This window comes from Odontesthes bonariensis, chromosome 22, assembly GCF_027942865.1.
Source record: "Odontesthes bonariensis isolate fOdoBon6 chromosome 22, fOdoBon6.hap1, whole genome shotgun sequence".
Lineage (NCBI taxonomy): Eukaryota > Metazoa > Chordata > Actinopteri > Atheriniformes > Atherinopsidae > Odontesthes > Odontesthes bonariensis.
Window position 1 is genome coordinate 3,756,800 of NC_134527.1, and position 14,001 is coordinate 3,770,800.

General features: G+C 41.8%; 1 protein-coding gene across 5 annotated transcripts in view; it reads left to right on the plus strand.

Moving 5' to 3' along the window:
- Positions 1-14,001, plus strand: part of tcf4 (transcription factor 4) — a 297,188-nt gene that overhangs the window by 226,937 nt on the left and 56,250 nt on the right. The window lies entirely within an intron of this gene.

Below are 14,001 nucleotides of genomic sequence, written 5' to 3' on the forward strand. Positions count from 1 at the left end.
CCCCCCCCCCTCCACCACCACCACCATTCCCCAACACCAAGCCAGAGAAGTTTGATCTGTCTGCGGTGCGTTTGATTCGCTTTCCCACGTCTTCCTCTGGAGCAGCGGGGCGTTGGCGGTTAATGAAGATGGGAAAAGTGCGTCCACGTGGGCCGGAGATCGATTCTGGAGATCGATACTTCGTCGAGCAGCAAACTGTGTGTCGCGGCCTTCTAATTTTCCAAACTATATTTTCTAAGAAAGGCCGTGTGGGGGCAACAGGTTGTTGTAATTCAAGTTTTTATTTCTTTGGCTGTGTTCGAAACCGCATACTTCTCCTACTACTCATACTAACTTTCTGAGTTAGTATGCGAGTTTGAGTAAGCAGAAGTTCCCGGATGCATACTAGATTCTCTGAAATGTTGGGTATGCATCATGAGGTTACTACTCATACTCAAACTACCCAAGATGCAACGTAACGTGACGTCGCCGATCAAAACGGCAGTTTCAAGCTAGCTACGACGAGGGTAGGTTCACTTCCTGTTTTCAAAACAAAAGCACCAATTGTATCCTAATGGCTTTCCCTATGATAAAAGGCAACGGGTATTTTATTTTGTGAAAATAACCGGAAGTGCGTTGCTCACTGCGGCTAGCTTTAGTAGCGCCGAATTCGTGGGAACAAAATTGTAAACAGCCGGTATTTTGTCAGGTTTTCAACACGTTGGGGATCTAAACGACTTCTTCCTCACCTGAAAATGGTGATTTTTCCAGCTGATTTCGGTTCGGGCAGGAGCGAAATGCATTGTGGGTAAACGCTCTGCATACTGTCTGATCGATGAGTATGCAGTATGTAGTATACCCCCCGGGTGTGTTCTTAATTAATGGGAGGGTCTTAAAGTTACCAAAATAATCTAAACAATTCAATCAAATATAAAAATGAATTACAGATTTTGATTCCAATCTAACTAAAGTATATTCTAACTGCCCAAAGAAAACTAAATCGATAGAACTTATGAGTTACAAACATAAATGGCCACAACATCCTGGCCCCTAATTCCTGTACAACAAGAATTATATCTAACATCCGTATAAGTGGCCATTATAAATTTATCATCAATATTAAAATGAATAGACTTAGATCTTCACTAACTTTCTATTCTCAAATAATTCATATAAACATCAACTTATCCAGCAATACATGTTATACATAAAAAAATATCCTTTTTTTTTGTTAGTTTGTAGTCCGTATAAATCTTCATAGAGAAAAATAAAAAATAGAAAAGGCAAAAACAGTCAATGTTCCATGATTTCAAGTCATTTAGAATAAATTGATAGAACTTATGATTTACAAACATAAATGGCCACAACACCGTGTTTTAGATGCTTGTGAAGGTGAATAAAGACGAATAAAAGCACGTTACACTGGAAAAAATGCCCCTCCAAAAATAAGTAAAAAAACAACAAATACGAGACGTTTTTGCTTGAAATAAGCAAATAAATCTGCCAATGGAACTAGTGGAAATCGGCTTGTCAAGATTTCTTGAAATAAAATGTGATATTTGGAACTTTTGAGATAAAAATGATCTTGAAATTAGCTTAAAAACCTCTTCAAATGTCAAAACAAGATGTTTTCAAGACTTTTTCACTTAACAAGATATTCAAGATGTATTGTATTAAAACAAGTCCCTATATCTGTCTGAAATGGTGCTTGTTAGGCAGTTGTGTCTTATATCAAGTGTAATGAGATACTCAATGAGACAAATATACTTGGTAAGATTTAGATTTTTTCCAGTGTAGGTAGGAGAGGAAGCCGAAGGAGGGGTGGAATAAAAGGAAAGGCACAGGTGCAGCAGACTGTGAGAGAGAGAGAGAAGAAGAATGTGTGCGTATGTTAGAGGGAGAGAAGAAGAATGTGAGTATGTTAGAGGGAGAGTGGGTGTGTCGAGAGCTTTCGTGACTGCTCCTCCGAGTGTTCGCATTCCAGCACATCTGCTTCGGATGAAGCACAGTAAACTCTGTGTGAGAGAGAGAGGGAAGAGAGAAAGACGGAGGGATGGATGGATGCTGGAAGACGGAGAGTGAAAGGAAGGAGAAAGGGAAAAACGGGAGTTTGGGAAGTCATTCATTGACATTTATGGAGCGAGATGCTAACTCTTCCTGTCGTCGTTAAGGCGGTGTCGGCGTCTGTCGGAGGCCTTCTCCGCCTCTGTGAGAGCTGACAGAAAAAGACTAAAAGCCTGGCAGATATAAGCAGGTGTATCCTGCTGCTGGGACGTGTTCGGCTTGTTTGCTGCTGAGCAGCGAGTCCTTAACGGCTGAGCCCGTTAAGAGGCGTTTTCTGATGTCCAGATTCAGGCGCCTGAAGGTCCTCAACTGATCCCAACTGTTGCTTTCTGCTCAGCTTCTGCACCATTTATATCTAGATTCTTTTTTAACCCAAACTCCATTTGAAGAACCTGAAAAAGTCCAAATAAAAATAAAAATAAACGGTGCGTCTGAGTGCATAATTAAGGAGAAATTCTGCTGTTAAAAATGAACAAACGGCCCAAAACTGAACTTTTAATACCTTAATGCATCATAGAAAGTATTCATTCATACTTTCATAGTTTATTTTTCATTTTTTTTATTCATTTATTTGCACATTTTACATATAAAACATCATAATAATAATAATAAAATTAAACATTGTGCTGGAGAAGTTGGAAGCCAAAAAAGGCTCATAAAGATAAATATAGCTCCCCCAATATAAGCAACTATAGTTGTCTTTACAGTGTAAAAAAAATTAAATATTGACACAAACATAGAAATAAAAAATTTACACACAAAAAACATATAGTTTATAAAGTGCTGTACAGAAAGCAAACGGTTTGCTGATTAAAGATCTTTTTGGGTGTTTTTTGAACAATGAAAATTAAGTGATGTGGGTAGATAATTGTTCCAGAGAGACGGATCTCTGTATTTTAATGGGTATTAATGAAGGGAAGTCCGACAATATGGAAGGTAAAAGCCCTCTGAAGATCTTATATTTTCACACTGAAGTTTAAGTCAGTGCATCATGACCAGGATACGCCTGATAAATACGTACGATAAGTACGATACAAGACCTAACGCCGGCTTTTAGTTTGGTTTTCTGCTAAAAAATCCCAAATTCACATTAATGTTTTTACTCTGGTGGACATGAGAGATGGAAACTGCAACTTTTGGACCAATAATCTTTCTAAACACGTGGCAACAGGTGGATTTTTGGTGTGACAGGATGTTTGCTGTGGCTTTTTATCTCAGTGTTTGAAGCTCGCTCATTATGCTGATTGACAGGTTTCTCGTCCAATCACCTGCTAGGTGTTTTTCTGAAGTAAAAAAAAAAAAAGTTAAAGGGCCGGTGCTGCTGCAGGTTTCTGTTCCAAGCTGACTTGTTTCATTCAATCAACTGAACTGTCTGCACTGAAGGGCTATGTTCCAAACCGCATACTACATACTACATACTTCCATACTGCATACTCATCGATCAGACAGTATGCAGAGCGTTTACCCACAATGCATTTCGCTCCTGTCCGAGCCGAAATCAGCCGGCCTGAAGCTGATTTCTCTTAAGCTCTAAACTCTGTAAACTTTAGCAACATTTGAAACATTTTCAGGAGAGAAAGTAGTCGTTTAGATCCCCAACGTGTTGAAAACCTGACAAAATACCGGCTGTTTACAATTTTGTTCCCACGAATTCGGCGCTACTAAAGCTAGCCGCAGTGAGCAACGCACTTCCTGTTATTTTCACAAAATAAAATACCCGTTGCCTTTTATCATAGGGAAAGCCATTACCATACAATCGTTGCTTTTGTTTTGAAAACAGGAAGTGAACCTACCCTCGTTGTAGCTAGCTTGAAACTGACGTTTTGACAGGAAATGACGATCGGCGACGTCACGTTACGTTGCATCTTGGGTAGTTTGAGTATGAGTAGTAACCTCATGATGCATACCCAACATTTAGGAGAATCTAGTATGCATCCGGGAACTTCTCGCTTACTCAAACTCGCATACTAACTCAAAAAGTTAGTATGAGTAGTAGGAGAAGTATGCAGTTTGGAACACAGCCGTGGACTTAACCAGTTCAGTTGATTGAATGAAACAAATTAGCTTGGAACAGAAACCTGCAGCAGCACCGGCCCTTTAACGGAGCAGTTTGAGACCCCTGCTCTAAAGTTTGCCCAGTCAGCAAACACCTTCTTCATCAGCTACACCATCGGGATGTTGTCCAACATATTATGAGCGAAGAGGAAGAGCAGCGGGAGCACCTTCTTCCTGTTTCTCTTCTGCAGCCGTCACTCGGAGCAGAGGTGGAGACAGCGGGGCCGAACAGATGCTCCCCACATTTAGAGACAATAACTGGGAGAAGAAGCACCAAACCCTGCACAAAGACTAAAAGCCCTCCTTTCTTCCCTTCTCTTCGCCCTCTGCATTTTCCCCTCTTTTGTTTCGCTCGGCGTTGTTCATTGCTTGAGGGCCGACCGGCTTTAACCCCTCTGTGAGCAAGTTAAAGGTGAAACACGGAGAAGTTTGTTTCTCGTTACCTTTCAGAGCTCCTCGGCCATGACACGACATCCTTGTTTTGTTTTGGTCTTTCGCACACATCACTTTAACTTCATTCTTTTTGCAGTAGCCTGATAAGATCCTTTAAAAGACGATTGTTGGGCAACATTTCGTGGTTCTGTTGTGAGGATTCGGTGCCTTTTCCTCCTGGATTTTTGACAAATAAGCAATCTGACGTCATGGCTTCTGGTGCTTGTTAGCACGCTGCGTCTCTCAGACTAAAAGACTCGTCACTACCTTCATATTTTAGGACAAATTTACTCGTGACGATAAGGAGTTGAGTTCTAGATTCCTCAGGAGTTAAAGCCGTCGGCCTCTTAAATTGAGTTAAGTTATCGATACAGTGAGCGAGCCGAGTCTTTGACCCTTTGGGTCGGGTCACTGTTGGACAGCTGGTTGCTCTGCAGTGCATGTATGTGTGCATGTGTTTGCGCCTTCTGAGCTCCATGAGGAACCAGTTTTGAAAGGAATGTGGCTTTATTTTTTTGCCGCTGCTGCCGAGGGCGAAGCGGAGCGCGGCTTTGATGAGCTCCATGATGTTTCATGTTCGGTGCAGATTCCCTGAACCCGTCCAGCGTTGCACAACCACTTCAGCTGAATTCCATCAGGCTGCGCCGTAGATCATCGCTTTGCACAACCCGTCACTCGGCTTTCTGTCGGGGGGGGGTTTTCGTCACCGTTCTGTTACAGAACAACGGCGGCTTCGTCTGGGTTTTATTACGTTTGTCTCAGGCTGCATTTGTTGTGCTGATTTCTGTCGCGGCGTGTGGCGGTCAGCGCCGTCGTCTCACAGAAAGAAGGCGCTCGCCGGCAACATCAGCTGCTGCCTGTCCAGGTGGTGGTGATTTTAAAGGGATAGTTTGCCTCTTTTGAGATATATTCACTTAAAAAATCAAAAGCAACACAATCAGAAAATCATTTGTGGAAACGTTTGTTTAAATCCAGAGCTTTCTTACACTGAGGAAAACTCTCTTTTTATTCGTTTGAGCTTTATTTAAGCATAAAAAACAGTGTTTAGACGTAAAACCTTTGCAAAAGTGTTCATAAAAAGTGTTAAAGGGATAGTTCGCCTCTTTTGTCATGAAGCTGTATGACATCCCATATCAGCAACATCATTTATGAACATCTTCTTACCCCCTGCTGCATCCTGTGAGCCGAGTTCCAGCCTCGTTTTGGTGTTGACGAAAGTAGTTCCGGCTAGTTGGCTGGGGTTTAAAAAATACTACTACTACTCCTTATTTATTTATAAAGCACTTTAAAACAACAGTAGCTGCGACAAAGTGCTGTACAGACGGAAATCATTAAACAAAATATGGAAAAGACAAACAGAAACAATAAAACACGATGATAGAAAGTAAGAGCGAAAGTCTAAACACTGTTTTTCTGCTTAAATAAAGGTCAAACAAATTAAAAAAGAGTTTTCCTCGGTGTAAGAAAGCTCTGGATTTAAACCAAACGTTTCCACATGTCATACAGCTTCATGGCAAAAGAGGCAAACTATCCCTTTAAGGCCTCGGTATGCTTCTCCGTTGCTATTCGTCAATCCGTCTCCGTGGTCACGCAGAGGCTCCCTGTCCTTTCGAAGTTCTCCGTCGGGATGTCGGATACGCAAGTCAGTTCACCTCCCGATCAGCAGGCGGCGCTACGTTAAACGACCCAATCTCGTCTATGGTGACAGTGGTTGATTGGTTGTTCACCTTCCGGCTCCGTTCCTCACAGTGAACGATGGCGACCGAGAGAGAAAGACTGTTGTTGGAGTTGGAGCTCGTTGGTGTTGAAATGCAAATAATTCTGACCAAATGTTGACCGGCACACAGTAAACTCTTTCAAAGATGGCGGTGTTGTTGTTCTGAGAGGAAGGAGCTAAACCGGGAAAGTGATTCCGGAAATTATGTTGTTCGCCGACCAATCACAACCCTTGGGGTCTCCGCGAGTCTCCGTCTCCTCGATGGATAGATAGAGAGCGTCTCCGTAGGCGACCATAAATCAGCCTTTAGTCGATCGGTATGACTGTATAATGTCTCTTCCTCCCAACATCCGTAATATCGACTCCCTTCCCTTCTTCAAAACACAACTGAAAACTCATCTGTTCAAGTTAGCCTTCCCACTTTAAAGTTTCTTTTTTGTTATTTGTGGTTTTCTGTTTTTATTTTATTCTTTTTCCCAATGTTGTATTTGTGTTTTTAATGTTGTAAAGTGTCCTTGGGTGTTTTGAAAGGCGCTGTCAAATAAAATGCATTATTATTATTAATGTCGGGGTTCTCTTCCGGGACTCTTGGCTTCCTCCCACCGTCCGAAAATACCAAAGTTTTGGTCTCTAAATTGATAAATTGACCCGAGGAGTGTGAGCGTGCCTACATGTTTGTCCCGTGTCGGGCTGGCTTCACATCATAGATGTTTCCCGTCTCATTTTCACACAAACACAAACTTCTGTGGCCTCCACTGGTTCATGTTCACCTTTGTGGTCGGTCCAGCACGTCCCTGATCGCTCTCTATGCACAACTGTTTCATCTGCTTTGTTTTTACTTTGCTAAAGAGTAGAAATTAGTCTGAGTGATTTTCTTTTTTTTTAATCTATCATGGCACAGCAGGGTGGGGGGGGGTTCTATTAGGGTTTAATTGTGATAAAACAGCTGTTTTTGGGGGATCAGATCAGCACATGAGCTGATGGAAGTGATTTCTGAAGGGCTAGAGTGTCATTGTTTGCTATAAGTCTGTACCAGCGATCAGAATCAGCCAATTTCCAGCTGTTTTTCCCCCTTTTATTAGGATTCACTTGCACTTAAGATTCGGCTCTCATTGAATCACGAGGCCCTGTGTACGTTTGGCCTTTAGGGAAGAGCAAGCCTCGCTTGTAGCGTCTCTCTGTGTTTTAATCAAGCTGCTACATCAGCGCTATTTAAAGGGCAGCACTTCTCCGGTACACTTTTATATCTGGAAATGAGAAAAAGGAGTTAAGCCACATAGTGGTACGTTCCCGCCCCTCACTGGACTGGAACCTACCAATTCTGATACAGTGCATCCCTAGTAATTCCTTTTCTTTTGGACATGAACAAATACCTCCATCCAGGATGGAGGTTACGGAGGGAAAAGGCACAATTCATGGTCACTTTTGACTGAAAATGAAAGTAATTACAATAATTTTTAGAAGGGCTGGGCGAGTTAACTCGTTATTATTTAACGCCGATAAATATTTTATCGCGCATTAACGCAGGTTTTATTCTTTATTTTATTATTGTAAAAGTCTGTTGCTCACAGGCTTTTATTTTTGTAAAAGTCTTTTGCTCATAGGCTTTTATTTTTTAAAAGTCTGTTGCTCACAGGCTTTTATTTTTGTAAAAGTCTTTTGCTCATAGGCTTTTATTTTGTAAAAGTCTGTTGCTCACAGGCTTTTATTTTGTAAAAGTCTGTTGCTCACTGGCTTTTATTTTGTAAAAGTCTGTTGCTCACAGGCTTTTATTTTGTAAAAGTCTGTTGCTCACAGGATTTTATTTTTGTAAAAGTCTGTTGCTCACAGGCTTTTATTTTGTAAAAGTCTGTTGCTCACAGGCTTTTATTTTTGTAAAAGTCTGTTGCTCACGGGCTTTCATTTTGTAAAAGTCTGCTGCTGTCTGCTGTGGAACAGGAAAAGAAAGTAATCGGCGGATCCACCAAACCTGGAGAAGGGTACGGAACTTTTACTCGGCCATTTTCATGTTAAAGTTCTTCCAGACGGCGGAGTCGACAGAACCAAAGTCATCTGTAAACACTGCCAAGTTGAATTGTCTTCTCAGCGTAGTAGTTCCAGTCTAAAATATCACTTAAAGGCAAAACACACAACTGATAGCAGCAAGTCATTCAAGGAAACAGACAGTGGAGCGAGGCTTCTACATAAAAACTACAGAAAGATGCTGATGTTAAAAGTGTGTTTGCACAACAAATGTTATGGCACTTTCATTCATATGGCAGCACATTTAAAATAAAGCTAAATGCTAAAAGCTATACGCTACTTTTGGATTCTGCGTACAAATGTGATTAATTGTGATTAATCAGGGAAATCATGTGATTAATTAGATTAAACATTTTAATGGTTGCCCAGCCCTAGTTTTTAGAAAAGATAAATAAGTAGATAGAAGTAGGAAGTTGGAACAGAGCAGGAGGACATGGATCCAGTTTCCTTTTTGGGTCTGGAACACAAAGACTTCTGTTGGGTGGTTTCTTCCTAATGACAGGGCACAGAAACTCTCAGCTCTGTTTTTATTGTCAAAACTCATGTAGAAATACACTATTCTTCAGATAATAACATTTCTTTTGACATATTCCTTTAAACCACAGGGTTTTTCTTTTGTCAGAATCCAGCTGAGACGTGTTGGAAAAGAGCTTCTAGAGAAACTTATTGAACGGCTCGTCCACTGCTGTGTGTGTGTGTGTGTGTGTGTGTGTGTGTGTGTGTGTGTGTGTGTTGAGGTCGGCGTTATTTCTGCGGTTTGTGGTCCGTCTGTTAAAACTGAAATTACAACACAGTTGAGACTTCCTCTGATTGGCTGCTGGCTGACTGTGGGAATGCTCGTGCTTCCATGTGTGTGTGTGAGTGCAGGAAGTAAGGTTGTTATTGCGCCTCTCGGCATTCTCGAACACACTCTGCACCTGTCGCCGTCCGTCTGCAGCACACAGGCCGATCTCAGCCTTTCGTCAGCAACACATTCAGTGGGAAAATATGCCCGTAATGCCTGAGACACAACTCTGAGCGTCTTCGTGTGTGTGTTTCAGTGTGTGTTCGTGTGCAGGCTTTGGGTCAATAAATGTGGTTTTATGATCAGAGCACAGATTCAGCTCTCAAAGGGGAGGAGGAGGAAGTCAAAGGGGCTTTTTGCTCCGGTCCTAATGACTTCTGCAGACTCTGCGTGTTTGTGTGAAATTTTGAGGGATTTGGATGTTTTCACATGTGCAAGGTGCATTGTGGGTCGATAGCAGCCTCTCCCAGCTGATCGGCCTCTCCGAGCAGCTTGCATCTGAGGATTCAAGGTTTTGTGAGGGTGTGTCAGCAGCTGACTCCCACAGTTCCCAGTGTTCCCAGTGTTCCCAGTGTTCCCTGTTCCTCAGATGTCCTGATTGCTGTGGCCCTTACAACTTTCTCTGACTCGCCGTTCTCGGGAAATAAGCCGATTTTCTAGTATTTTCTTACTTTTACTCACACAGTATGTGCCTTTTTTTAGTTTTGGCTCCTGCAAAGTTCGATCAGATGTTGAAATAGGTTGAAACAAATTTAAACAGATGCCCCCCCCCCCACCAAGTCTCCAACATGTGAACAACAACAGCGGAGAAAGTCTGGACCAAATTGTTTGCACATTCTCCTGAAAATCGCTGGTGTTGGTGCGTCAAAGTGGCTCAAAGTAACCAGATTCAATGGCTACATACTACATACTACATACTGCATACTGCATACTACATACTGCATACTGCATACTACATACTGCATACTGCATACTACATACTGCATACTACATGCTGCATACTACATACTACATACTCCATACTGCGTACTGCATACTGCATACTACATACTGCATACTGCATACTACATACTGCATACTGCATACTACATACTACATACTCCATACTGCGTACTGCATACTGCATACTGCATACTACATACTACATACTACATACTGCATACTATATACTGCATACTGCATACTGCATACTACATACTGCATACTGCATACTACATACTACATACTCCATACTGCATACTGCATACTACATACTACATACTACATACTGCATACTATATACTGCATACTGCATACTGCATACTACATACTGCATACTGCATACTACATACTACATACTCCATACTGCATACTGCATACTGCATACTACATACTACATACTGCATACTACATACTACATACTGCATACTATATACTGCATACTGCATACTGCATACTACATACTGCATACTGCATACTACATACTACATACTGCATACTACATACTGCATACTGCATACTGCATACTGCATACTGCATACTGCATACTACATACTGCATACTGCATACTACATACTGCATACTGCATACTGCATACTACATACTACATACTACATACTTCCATACTGCATACTCATCGATCAGACAGTATGCAGAGCGTTTACCCACAATGCATCTCGCTCCTGCCCGAGCCGAAATCAGCCGGCCTGAAGCTGATTTCCCTTAAGCTCTAAACTCTGTAAACTTTAGCAACATTTGAAACATTTTCAGGCGAGAAAGTAGTCGTTTAGATCCCCAACGTGTTGAAAACCTGACAAAATACCGGCTGTTTACAATTTTGTTCCCACTAATTCGGCGCTACTAAAGCTAGCCGCAGTGAGCAACGCACTTCCTGTTATTTTCACAAAATAAAATACCCGTTGCCTTTTATCATAGGGAAAGCCATTACGATACAATTGGTGCTTTTGTTTTGAAAACAGGAAGTGAACCTACCCTCGTTGTAGCTAGCTTGAAACTGCCGTTTTGACAGGAAATGACGATCGGCGACGTCACGTTACGTTGCATCTTGGGTAGTTTGAGTATGAGTAGTAACCTCATGATGCATACCCAACATTTCGGAGAATCTAGTATGCATCCGGGAACTTCTCCCTTACTCAAACTCGCATACTAACTCAAAAAGTTAGTAGGAGTAGTAGGAGAAGTATGCGGTTTCAAACACAACCAATGAGTCTGAGGAGCTAAAAGTGGCAGAAAAACTCAAAGAACACCATTAAAGTCGCATCTTTTATTCTCAGGAGGAATAACTGCAGCGATCAAAACATGTTTCAACATTCAGACTGAAGACAAACTCGAAATAAACGAGTTTAGGAAACTTAGCGCTACATGTTTCCTCAAGTTAGATGTTGAGTTTCTGCTGAAATGTGCGTTTGTTTTGGTTGACACAGAAGACACATAATGTAGCTGCTGTTTCTCACTCTTTGTAAGGTAAACATGCTTTCAGTATGAGGCCTCGTCTGCGTCTTCATTTCCCACCGTTGGTTCTGACATTTTTCATCTGTTTCTTTGTTTGTTTGCTACGACTGCTAATGCTAAAGCTAACCCGTCCCGCCGCTGAGATCGAGTACGGTCACGTGACCAGACCGCACGGCTGCGTCTGATTGGTGGAACACAGTCAGGTGGTAGAGCCTTTGGAGGAAGTCTCTCTCTCTGTCAGAATAAAACATTAAAATGAGGCGTACGCGGGGGGATAAAAATAATGAGGCGTAGAATACCAAAGAGGTGAGAAGAAAAGTAACCAGCTCATTGTAGCCTAATGTAGCGGAGTAAGAGGACAGTTTCTGCTGCACACATCTACTCAAGGAAAAGTAAAAAGTATAGAGATTTAAAACTACTCCTAGAAGTATTATTTTTTTCAAAAACTTACTCAAGTAAATATAACTCGTTACCTCCCACCTCTGGGCTGAAAATGACGTGTTTGTTAGTTTTTTGGGTTTACATAATGGTGCAGGACGGTTAAAGGAAGTCGGACATAAAAACATAAAAGCCTCAACAAAGCAGCCAGCATGGAGGAAAAAACAGTCATGAGGTTTTTGTTTGACTGAAACCTTTTTAAGCTGTTTTCTGTTTTTAATGATTTCTCTGGAGGAGTGTGGGAAGTGAGATGATACTTTTTATAATACCCCCAAGTGCTTTTCTTTTTTGTTTCCCTCCCATCTCCGTCTTTTTTATTCCTTCTGCGTTTGTTTTGAACACATCTGCGTACCATCCGCATGCAAATGCTTCACAGTTAGCAGGGCGACCCGTGTCTTTAGTCTGAGGGGATGGAGGCGGATTAGGTGAAGCCGCCGAGTGTTTTCTTTATTTCTCTGCGACTCAGTGTGGGACGCAGAGTCGGAAGAGCGCTCGGAACAGCTGTTCCAGGGTCTGCGTCATGCAGCCGGCGTCATGGCTGAGCGTTCGCACGCTATGCACACGTATGCACAGAGGCGTGCTGAGGGGACCCCCAGTCGAAGGCATGACCTGGACGGGCCGCCGGTGGCGCTCGCAGTTTCTGTTGTTGCTGCATGTTTGCTGCATGGCTGCTGCTCGCCCTCCGAGAGCAGCAGAGCTTCCTTCCTTTAGTCATCAAAGTGGGCTGACTGGCAGTCGTAGTGGTGGGGAACAGGCTGGAGATGGTTCATGGACTCAGGTGTACAACGTGTCTCCAACAGGTTTCATGAAAAATATAATTAAATAAAGCACAACAATAAAGAGAACCTAGCTTATTTTTCAAAAAGCAATGGATTTAAACTAATGTTTTCATTGTGTTGTAGCTTTAAAGGGATAGTTCGCCTCTTTTGACATGAAGCTGTATGACATCCCATATTAGCAACATCATTTATGAACATCTTCTTACCCCCTGCTGCGTCCTGTGAGCAGAGTTCCAGCCTCGTTTTGGTGTTGATGAAGGTAGTCCGGCTAGTTGGCTGGGGTTTAAAAAATAAAGCGTTTTGCTTCTCAGAACAATATGCGTTCAACAGAGTAATACATTTGCATCACAAAATCGTTCTCCAGGAAAAAGTCAGACCTCACAATCTCTTGGCCCTATTTTCTCTCCCTTCGTATCACTGCCTGCTGTGCAGACCGTGCAGACCGAAGTGCAGACGTTAGGTTTTACTCTTTGCGAGATTAATTATGATGTAAAATAAAATCTGGAAATCCCAATTAATCCTCTGTTTTGTTGACATTTGGTGAAATAAGCTGGTAAACTAGACTTACAACCACAATGTAAATGTATTAAAGGCAGCCAAAACTGACCAAATTAGTTAAAATAACAGGAAAATCTATGTTATGTGCGTTTAATCGTATTTTGAATGTCACACCTTTCAAAGCATAACTCGATCCGTCCAAAAGTCTATCTTAACACAAATAAAGTCTAGTTTACCAGCTTATTTCGCCAAATGTCAACAAAACAGAGGATTAATTGGGTTTAACAGATTTTATTTTACATCATAATTAATCTTGCAAAGAGTAAAACCTAACGTCTGCACTTCGGTCTGCTCGGTCTACACAGCAGGCAGTGATACGAAGGGAGAGAAAATAGGGCCAAGCGATTGTGAGGTCTGACTTTTTCCTGGAGAACCATTTTGTGATGCAAATGTATTACTCTGTTGAACGCATATTGTTTTGAGAAGCAAAACGCTTTATTTTTTAAACCCCAGCCAACTAGCCGGACTACCTTCATCAACACCAAAACGAGGCTGGAACTCTGCTCACAGGACGCAGCAGGGGGTAAGAAGATGTTCATAAATGATGTTGCTGATATGGGATGTCATACAGCTTCATGTCAAAAGAGGCGAACTATCCCTTTAACATTTTTTCTGAAAACTTTTGCAAAGGTTTTAAGTCTAAACACTGTTTTTCTGCTTAAATAAAGGTCAAACGAATAAAAAAGAGTTTTCCTCGGTGCAGGAAAGCTCTGGATTTAAAC